Source organism: Helianthus annuus, chromosome 1 (genome assembly GCF_002127325.2).
Source record: "Helianthus annuus cultivar XRQ/B chromosome 1, HanXRQr2.0-SUNRISE, whole genome shotgun sequence".
NCBI lineage: Eukaryota > Viridiplantae > Streptophyta > Magnoliopsida > Asterales > Asteraceae > Helianthus > Helianthus annuus.
In genome coordinates, this window is record NC_035433.2 from 123200720 (window position 1) to 123208912 (window position 8193).

At 35.7% G+C, this 8193-nt stretch overlaps 1 long non-coding RNA gene across 33 annotated transcripts; it reads left to right on the plus strand.

Moving 5' to 3' along the window:
* The first annotated feature begins 1130 nt into the window (after window positions 1-1130).
* Window positions 1131-6383, plus strand: LOC110874254. Of its 33 annotated transcripts, none has more exons than XR_004860167.1 (10): window positions 1134-1454; window positions 1620-1857; window positions 2113-2199; window positions 2312-2371; window positions 2441-2536; window positions 2757-2875; window positions 3028-3440; window positions 3967-4056; window positions 4573-5752; window positions 5840-6383. It is a non-coding gene; the product is annotated as an uncharacterized LOC110874254 (long non-coding RNA). The 33 variants fall into 33 exon arrangements; XR_004860170.1 differs by having other exon boundaries at window positions 4672-5752; XR_004860174.1 differs by having other exon boundaries at window positions 1138-1454; window positions 3028-4056; window positions 5259-5371; window positions 5623-5752.
* The last annotated feature ends 1810 nt before the right edge of the window (window positions 6384-8193 follow it).

The following is an 8193-nucleotide window of genomic DNA, read 5'->3' on the forward strand; positions in this document are numbered from 1 at the left end:
GCGTATTGATTTGAATTTTTAATTCTTTTGTATACTGTTTTACCATCTTTAGTTTTTTTCTTTCTTCTAAGCTTTATGCCAAAATTTAAGTCTTTATTGTTCTTGTGCGAAGAGGAATATCAAATAACATAACATTTGTAAAATGAGTCTCTCGTATTAATCAATATTGTCTACTTTATCTATAACGAATTATTTTGGTTAAGGAAGTCGAAACTTCCAGGTGGTCACTCGTCCATGTATTACTCCCCCCCCCCCCCGAGCATGTTTGACTCTGGTAGGGATGAGCGTGGTACCGGTACCGAAAATACCGATACCGAAATTAGTCAAAACCTGGTACCGGTACCGAAATATTCGGTACGGTACCGGTATTTGAAGGTAAAATTCGGTATTTTACCGGTACCGATACCGAAAATGTCAAAAAGTGGGTACCGGTAAGGTATCGGTACCCAGTAACAAATGCTCATCTCTAGACTCTGGAGTTGAGGGGGTATGGTCCCAAAAACCTCGCGCAGGCACATTGGACCATACCACAACTTCACCACAATAAACTCTCTTTAAGAAACCCTGCGCGGCTGCACACCGGTTCTAAAGGTGAACTTGAAGGAAAACAGTCTTCAACATCCACGCACCAAGATGGAACTAACACATTCTTGCGCAAACTCCCAACAGAACAGTTAGGATAAAACCTTAACAACATCTCCGCGCAAAATATCACCCAGACTTGGACAGAAAGTAACCTTTCTGTTATAACAGAATTCACATAAGGCAAGGCCACATCTGGTTTACAGTTGTAAACCTTCTAGAAGGCCCTATCATGCACAACCATTCGGTTATAACCGAATGGCCACGTGGCATCATCCTGAGCTCCCCTCAAAGTCACGATGATGGCACTGAATTAAAGAAAGATCCACACTTGCCCACTTTCCATGTGGCATCTCCCCATCCGTTGATCATGACCACGATCTGTGTGCACATACATCACGTTAGTGATTAACGGTGGAGAAAATAACCGCTCACGGAAAATACTTTCCGTTACTTTCTCCGTCAACAAACTTTCCCGCCCAAAATCTATTATCTATATTAAAACAATACATTTTAGTGCCACTTGTCATATTCTTATTCATATTATTGCCACCTGTCACTCTAAAACCACTCCCTCAAAGAGATTGAGCGCCAATTCCCTTACAGCCGTTTCCTTTTCTCGATAGACCTCACATCCGCTCTCTCTATTCTCGCTATTTCCTTTTCTCTCACACACGCAGTTTCCATAAACATGATTCCTTTCTTTTCTATATGATGTATCAAATCAAAAACCGTAGATCTAATTTTATATTATATCTTTCCGATTTTGCTTTCAATCCATTCGTCTTTGGCTTTTTGTTTCATCGATTTGGCGATTCTTCTTTTGATCAACACTATGTAAGGTGATTTCGTTGATTGCTTCCTATTAATCGGTAATCTTGTGTCTTTTATCCATGAAATTGTTTAATGAGTCGTTTTTGGTATGCCTTATATGTGATTTCTTTATGTGTTCTGCGATTTCATCTAATTTGTTGTACAAAAATCCCTATTCTGATGTTTATACACCATCTCTTACCCATTATCTTTCATCTCCTTAGATTCCAAACCCTTAATCTCTGTGGTTTTTATCTGGGGCACCAACCCACTTCCAGATAGAAGATTCAAATTAAGGGGTGATGATGGCATCTGGTGGTTCTTTGAAGACTCGAGTGGTGATCTTTGGTGGCGGAATCAGTATCGGCTAGCCCACAACCATCCACAACCATCGTAATGGGTAGATAACCAACCTAAAAATATCAAACTGAACAACAAATCGGTATCGGGATCTGCCGTCAGGTGACCTTTAATTTGATTTTAATTTCTCTAATCGTTTTTTCTTGATTTGATTCCATTTTTTAATTGAAAATCAGTGATTCGCTTGAAAAAAAGTAGGTTTTAGGTTAAATTTACATGTAATATATTTTAGTATTTTTGGGGCTGATTTAAATATGAATTAAAAAACAAATTTGGTTATTTAGTCAACGGCTGTATGTGTATTATAGATTGCTGATGATCTTTCAACTTGAATTTAATTTTTGAACTATTGATTAGGTAAGTGAAGGACTATATTTTGCTGACCAGGCTGGTAGAGATGTAATCGTCACCGGCATTCCATTTGTTTTGTGGAATGATCCTAAGGTATTCTTATGTTGCTTTTGATGTTATCTGGTTATGTTACATTAATCTATGTTGTCGAGCATTTAATGTAAATATTGTTCTTGAATTCAGCATTCTGATTGCTTGATGGTAGGTTCGGTTGAAGCGTGAGTTCTTGGATGAGCAGGAACGTTCGCAACGTACAGGATCTAAGGTAATTTTGATACAGAGGAGCAAATCCACTTAAAATTAATCGTTAAATTACCATAATTGTATTTTCTAGGTTTTGACTGGAGATGAGTGGTATTGTCAACAAGCATCACGGGCTGTAAATCAAGCAGTTGGACGGGTCATTCGTCATCGTCATGATCACGGAGTGGTATGGCACTTTTATCTAAAGATGTAAGATTGAAGTAGAAAATGTATGCTCATGCTCATGATTACCGTATCAATTCTATATCAAATAACAGGTTTGGATATTTATTCCAAACATTTTCTTGAAGTAATTATGATCTGTATATCACAGTAGTAATCGATAGGGATAAGTTAATAGTTATGTGTCTACTGATTTTTATTCCAATTTTTTTTGTTTGCATTAGTGATGGTGAAACATTCGTATCAGCCGATGATCTTCGGATAAACCTATGGAATCTGGAAATTAGCAATCAAAGTTTCAACATTGTAGATGTTAAGCCTGCAAATATGGAGGACCTCACTGGTATATATTTTAGCAACTATTTTATTTACAAGCAACTTAAATCTGATGTTGCCCTTTATTAAGGATGCATATGTCATCTAATTTTTTCTAAATGAACCCTTTATGGCTTAATTTTTTTTTAATAACTCTCGTGTTTTTTGGCTTACTTGCAGAGGTTATTACATCAGCAGAATTTCATCCTGCTCACTGTAACACACTAGCATATAGTAGTTCAAAAGGATCCATTCGTCTTATAGACTTACGTCAACCTGCATTAGACTATGGGGTATGGGGCTTGGGTTGGGGCGTGGCCGCGTGGGTTGGCTGAAAACGCCCAAGCCACCACCCCGGGGGCTTGGGTTGGGGCGTGGCGTGGCCCTTGGGGCTTGGGTTTGAAGCCGGGCATGGGGCGGGCTAGCAAGGTGACATGGCGGGCTCTCAATGGCTAAACCAATCTCATGCCCCCAACCCAAGCCCCACCATACCCCATGGGCGTGGGTTTGAGTTTGTTTTCCACATGTCAACTCATGCCCCCAAACCCACACCCATCATACCCCGTAGCCTTATGCGATAGACATGCTAAATTGTAAGTATTCTGGTGCCTTTTTTATATTTATAATTTTTGCAATTATAAAAAGATGATACTAAATAATATTTGAATTTGTTATTAATTGTTATGTGGCATATTAAAAAATAGCAAAAAGTTGACCTATTTGGTCAATCAGGTCATTCCTTTCTAGAACTGATTTTAAAAGCTAACTTGGCTGCTATAGTTGGTGATAAAATGTAACTGGTTCCTATTATGATAAAATGCAGAAGCAAATTGAGGTAATTAAAGATTGATTTAATACTAAATTAGTAAAGTATAAATTATGTTACTTTGTTTTTTAAAGTTATTAAAGTTCTTTTTTTTTTTTTAGTTTTTGTCTATGAAATTGGCCACTGTTAATTCCAGTATGGATGTAAGCATGGAAGCACTTTTATCCAAAGAATGTGTAGATTAAACGCACATACACGTTCATTAACTTGGATAAGAGTAGCTTTCCACCTGTAGCTGATCAACTATTACATTTAATACTTACATGTATGTTTTTTTGCATGAATGGATTTAGTTCTTAAAAAGGGACACCGCTCTAGCGACAACTGCTGTTTATAGGTCTATGTTTGCAGCAGAAGATGGCTCCATCCCTGCGACTTTCCAGGTGATTTTTTTAAATCCTCCATTATTGAAAACAATTCCATTTAAACAATTTTCTTTGACTGATTATAATATGGATTTTTAAATTTTAGTAAGACATATTTAAAAATTAAGAAAGACTTCTCAATGTGAATAATTTTCTTACTATAAAAACTTAAAAAAAAAAACTGTTATATTTAGTAGCTTTTCAAATTTCAATCAATCAGTTTATTAATAGTTAAATCCTTTATATTTGTAAACTATAAGTAAGGAATTGATTAACTTTTTAAATGTAAACAACAGTTATTTTTAGAATCTTTTTTAATTTCCAATCAATAATTTTTTAAATTTCGGTTAAACTATTTATATTTAGAAGTTTCTTAAATTTCCAATCATTCATTTTTTTAAATTTTGGTCAAACTATTTATATGTAGAAACTTTTTAAAATTCCAATCAATCAAACTTCTGAAATTTCGTAATTGATTGTTGTTTCTATATAACAACTTTGTAATTTAAATATAAATACCTAATCTTTCACCAGAACACAATACACTTTATTGTGCATAACAATCTCAAGCATCAACTTATACAACATACCTACGTATCAGTATGTTTTGCAATGACTATTAATAAAAGCCAGGGACAATCATTATCTCGAGTTGGGTTGTTTCTAAAAGATCCGGTTTTCACGCATGGACAATTGTATGTGGCGTTATCAAGAGTTAAAAGCAGAGATGGAGTTAAACTGCTTATATTAGATGAAGATGGTCGTGTCACGAATAAAACAACAAATGTTGTATACAAAGAAGTGTTTAGAGATTTATGAATTATTATTGCATTTGTTCTATTTGTAAGTATTAATTTTAATTACAAGTCTGTATTCTTTTAAACAATATGTCATAGTTCTAAAAAATAAATATATACATATATATGAATAAATGAAAATTTCATGATGAATAGGGTAGATTAATCTACTTTGTGGTAGAGAGAAGTTGGATTAATTCTTCAATTGATGTGAGTTATATACCAAGCCGATGATTCAAATTGCTTTAGCTTCTTTATGTTCTTTTCTATAGTTTTTATATTTGAAAAAAAAAGCTCTTAGTTTTATATGTATTCCAGTTTATGCTAAATGAAAAAAAGGGAAAAGGGTTTATACATTATAAGGTACATTAGAGTAATCTGATTAATCAATGTGAAACTAACATAATGTTATGTTTATAGCAGGTGATTGCGCTCAAGCAACCTAACATACCTACATAGGCCTCTTTCTTGGATTGAACAAGGACCATTTTGTGACCGAGAATTGTTGGGCTCCTCGCCCATGTGACTAGAAAGGCGTAAGTTTTATTATTTAGCACTAATTAATCAATTTGAATACTCATGGGACCTTCCAATGTTACCTCAACATAATCAATAGGAAAGTGGACTAAATGAAGAAAAAAACAATGTCAGCCTAAATTTAGGAAAATTGTTGTACCCATCAACAGATATGGTCCTTATCATCTAAAAAAAATAACTAAAATGTTGGTGAAAAGCATTGCACATTATATTTCAAATGCTTTTTATTGCATATTGTTGCTATGCACAGTTAGATATCCAGCTATTACATTGCGAATTATTACATTGCGAATGAAGTTTATCGGGCGTTGAGGGGGCTATGATGACTAAACGAGATTTGCCAGCTCATATTCTATGACTTTGGAAGTGCAAAGGTTTTGGTAATTTAAAAAAATATATATATATATTTCAATACACAAATACCATTCATCATTTGGTGAACATTGATTTTTTTTTTATTATTTCAGTTTTGAGTTGATTCTTACTTGATCTAGATCTTGGTGGGTCCTTATGAACGGACTAAAGATGGTTTTCAAGATCCCATAAGAAACTACTTTTGGACTCAGCTAGAGAAGATCTTGGCGGGTCTGCGGGTCCTTATGAACGGATTATGTTGTCTATTATATATAGTTGATTTCATCGAAAGTATTTTGGTGGTTATTGATTAAATGAAAGAAAAAAGGGTGAGTGATTGTCAAGTGTTGATTGTTTCAGGTTCTGGGAGCAACATCTATGGCTACCTAGACTGGGAAGCATCCATGTAAGCTTAAAGATGATGTAACTTCACCAGGCGGAACCACCATAGTCGGGGTTCATGAGCTCAAGGAGTCTGGTTTCCGTGGGATACTGATGAAAGCGGTTGTTGCTGCTGCAAAGCGTAGCCTCGAGCTTTCTCAGAATTAGTTTTTTTATGTATTTCTCGACATGCATTAAACAAGTTGACATTGTCAGCCATTGTTAGTTTACATGGCCATATTTAGTGGAGTAACCTGCTATTCTGATTACTAGAAATATATTTGTGGTTTGAAATAAAAATAAGTCAATTTATTTAAAAAATTATAATGACATTTCAAGTGGAACAATTACAGCAAAAAGGGCATAGGTGTTCACTCTAAAGATCTACAGTTTACGTTTACATAACAATATTTTTAGAAGAATATGAATCTGCAGCCGAAGAGAGTATACTAATAACACCATGGAATAATATGATTATTTAACCCAAATATTTTTTTTAATTACAGTGGGAGCGGTCCAGCATATATATTTTTGGTGATCGAAGCTTTGGCTGATGGAAGAAAGTGTACATGTTGGCTTGGCGAGCGGAGTTTGGGTGCCTCCCAAGTCCCAACGATGGTAGCTCTCGCTTCCAGGAACATTCACGTTCCTTTCAAGGCTGCCATCTGTTCGTCTAACTTCTCTTATTAAGCCTGTTGGTAAGGGTGCCAATTTGACCCATTCAACCATGAATGGGTCGATTTAGGTCCTCTTTTGTATTCATAACAGGTACAATGAAAATATTATCTTAGGAGAAAACACGTCATAAGGGTCAAACAGGTAGAATGTTTGCTTATAGGGTCGTATATTTTTCTGTTTGGGACCTGTTTCAACCCTTAGACGTGAAGCCTAAGTTTGGAAAGGTCTAGAACAAAAATAATGATCTACATGGGCTTCTGATTTTGGACAATGACGACAAACCTACTAATAAAACGACAAATGTAGTTTACAAAGAAGTATTTCGTGACTTGTGATCTCCATGTACTAATTGATCGTTCGATCATTCATTCCATGTAACTGTTCTCTAAAATGATCCATAACATTTTTTTGAAGTCATTTAATGTTTATTTTTTGTTGTTTTTTAATCAATTTTGTTACCGTAATACAAAACATGTATACTCATACACACACTTAAATATTAACCTAAAATTCTACATAAATAAACAGTACGTTCACTTATAATTCGCTATCCATTATCTTCCATAAACACAATATTACACAAATTTGCATCATCATTTATCTCGAGATATTACATTATTTGTCTCATTGTAGTTTACTAATTTATTATTACTTGAACGGTTATTTAATTCAAACGATTACTTCAATAAATTAAACACTTATTCATTTGTTTTTTAGTCCACCCGCGAACCTCGCGGGTTCTTAAACTAGTTCGGTTATAAATAAGGACAATTCAGGTATCATTTCTCAAATTACATTCACTTCACTTTTACTATTACTTCTTCTTCTTCGTGGAAACCTGTACTTATTCTCACGCCGGAGGGTGGTCACGGAGAGAACCCCCATTCTCCCCGTGGCGAGTCTTACGGCTGTTCGTTTTGCAGTTATCGTTCGAAAAAGGAGATCAGTCACCCCCGAATCAAACGAGAGGACTCACCCTTTTATGCAGATCCAAACCCCCTGGTCCAATTGATTCCGATCTGTTGAACCAGTGTTTCTTCATTGGCGCCCACCGACTTCTCAGTTTTTATTCACATCTTCTCGTTTTGATTTACTCTTCCACCTCAGTTTTTCAATGGAAGAGACTCCGACAAACCGCCAATCAGGCCCTCAGCCAACAAATTTTGCACGCAATACCCAAGTCGAAGGAATTGTGGAAGAGGCTTCCGATGATAACGAGGTCCAGTACAACGTTAATCATCCGAACGATCCTGTTACTCCGGGAGCACAACCCAAGATCCCGATAAGTTCAATTTTACCTCCCGGTGAAACTCCCATCTCGTGGTATGTCAGATCCCAAGGTGCAATAAACGCAGTATACGCACAACTTTGTGCACAGACTGTACCTCCTGTCACTCAGCCACGAAGA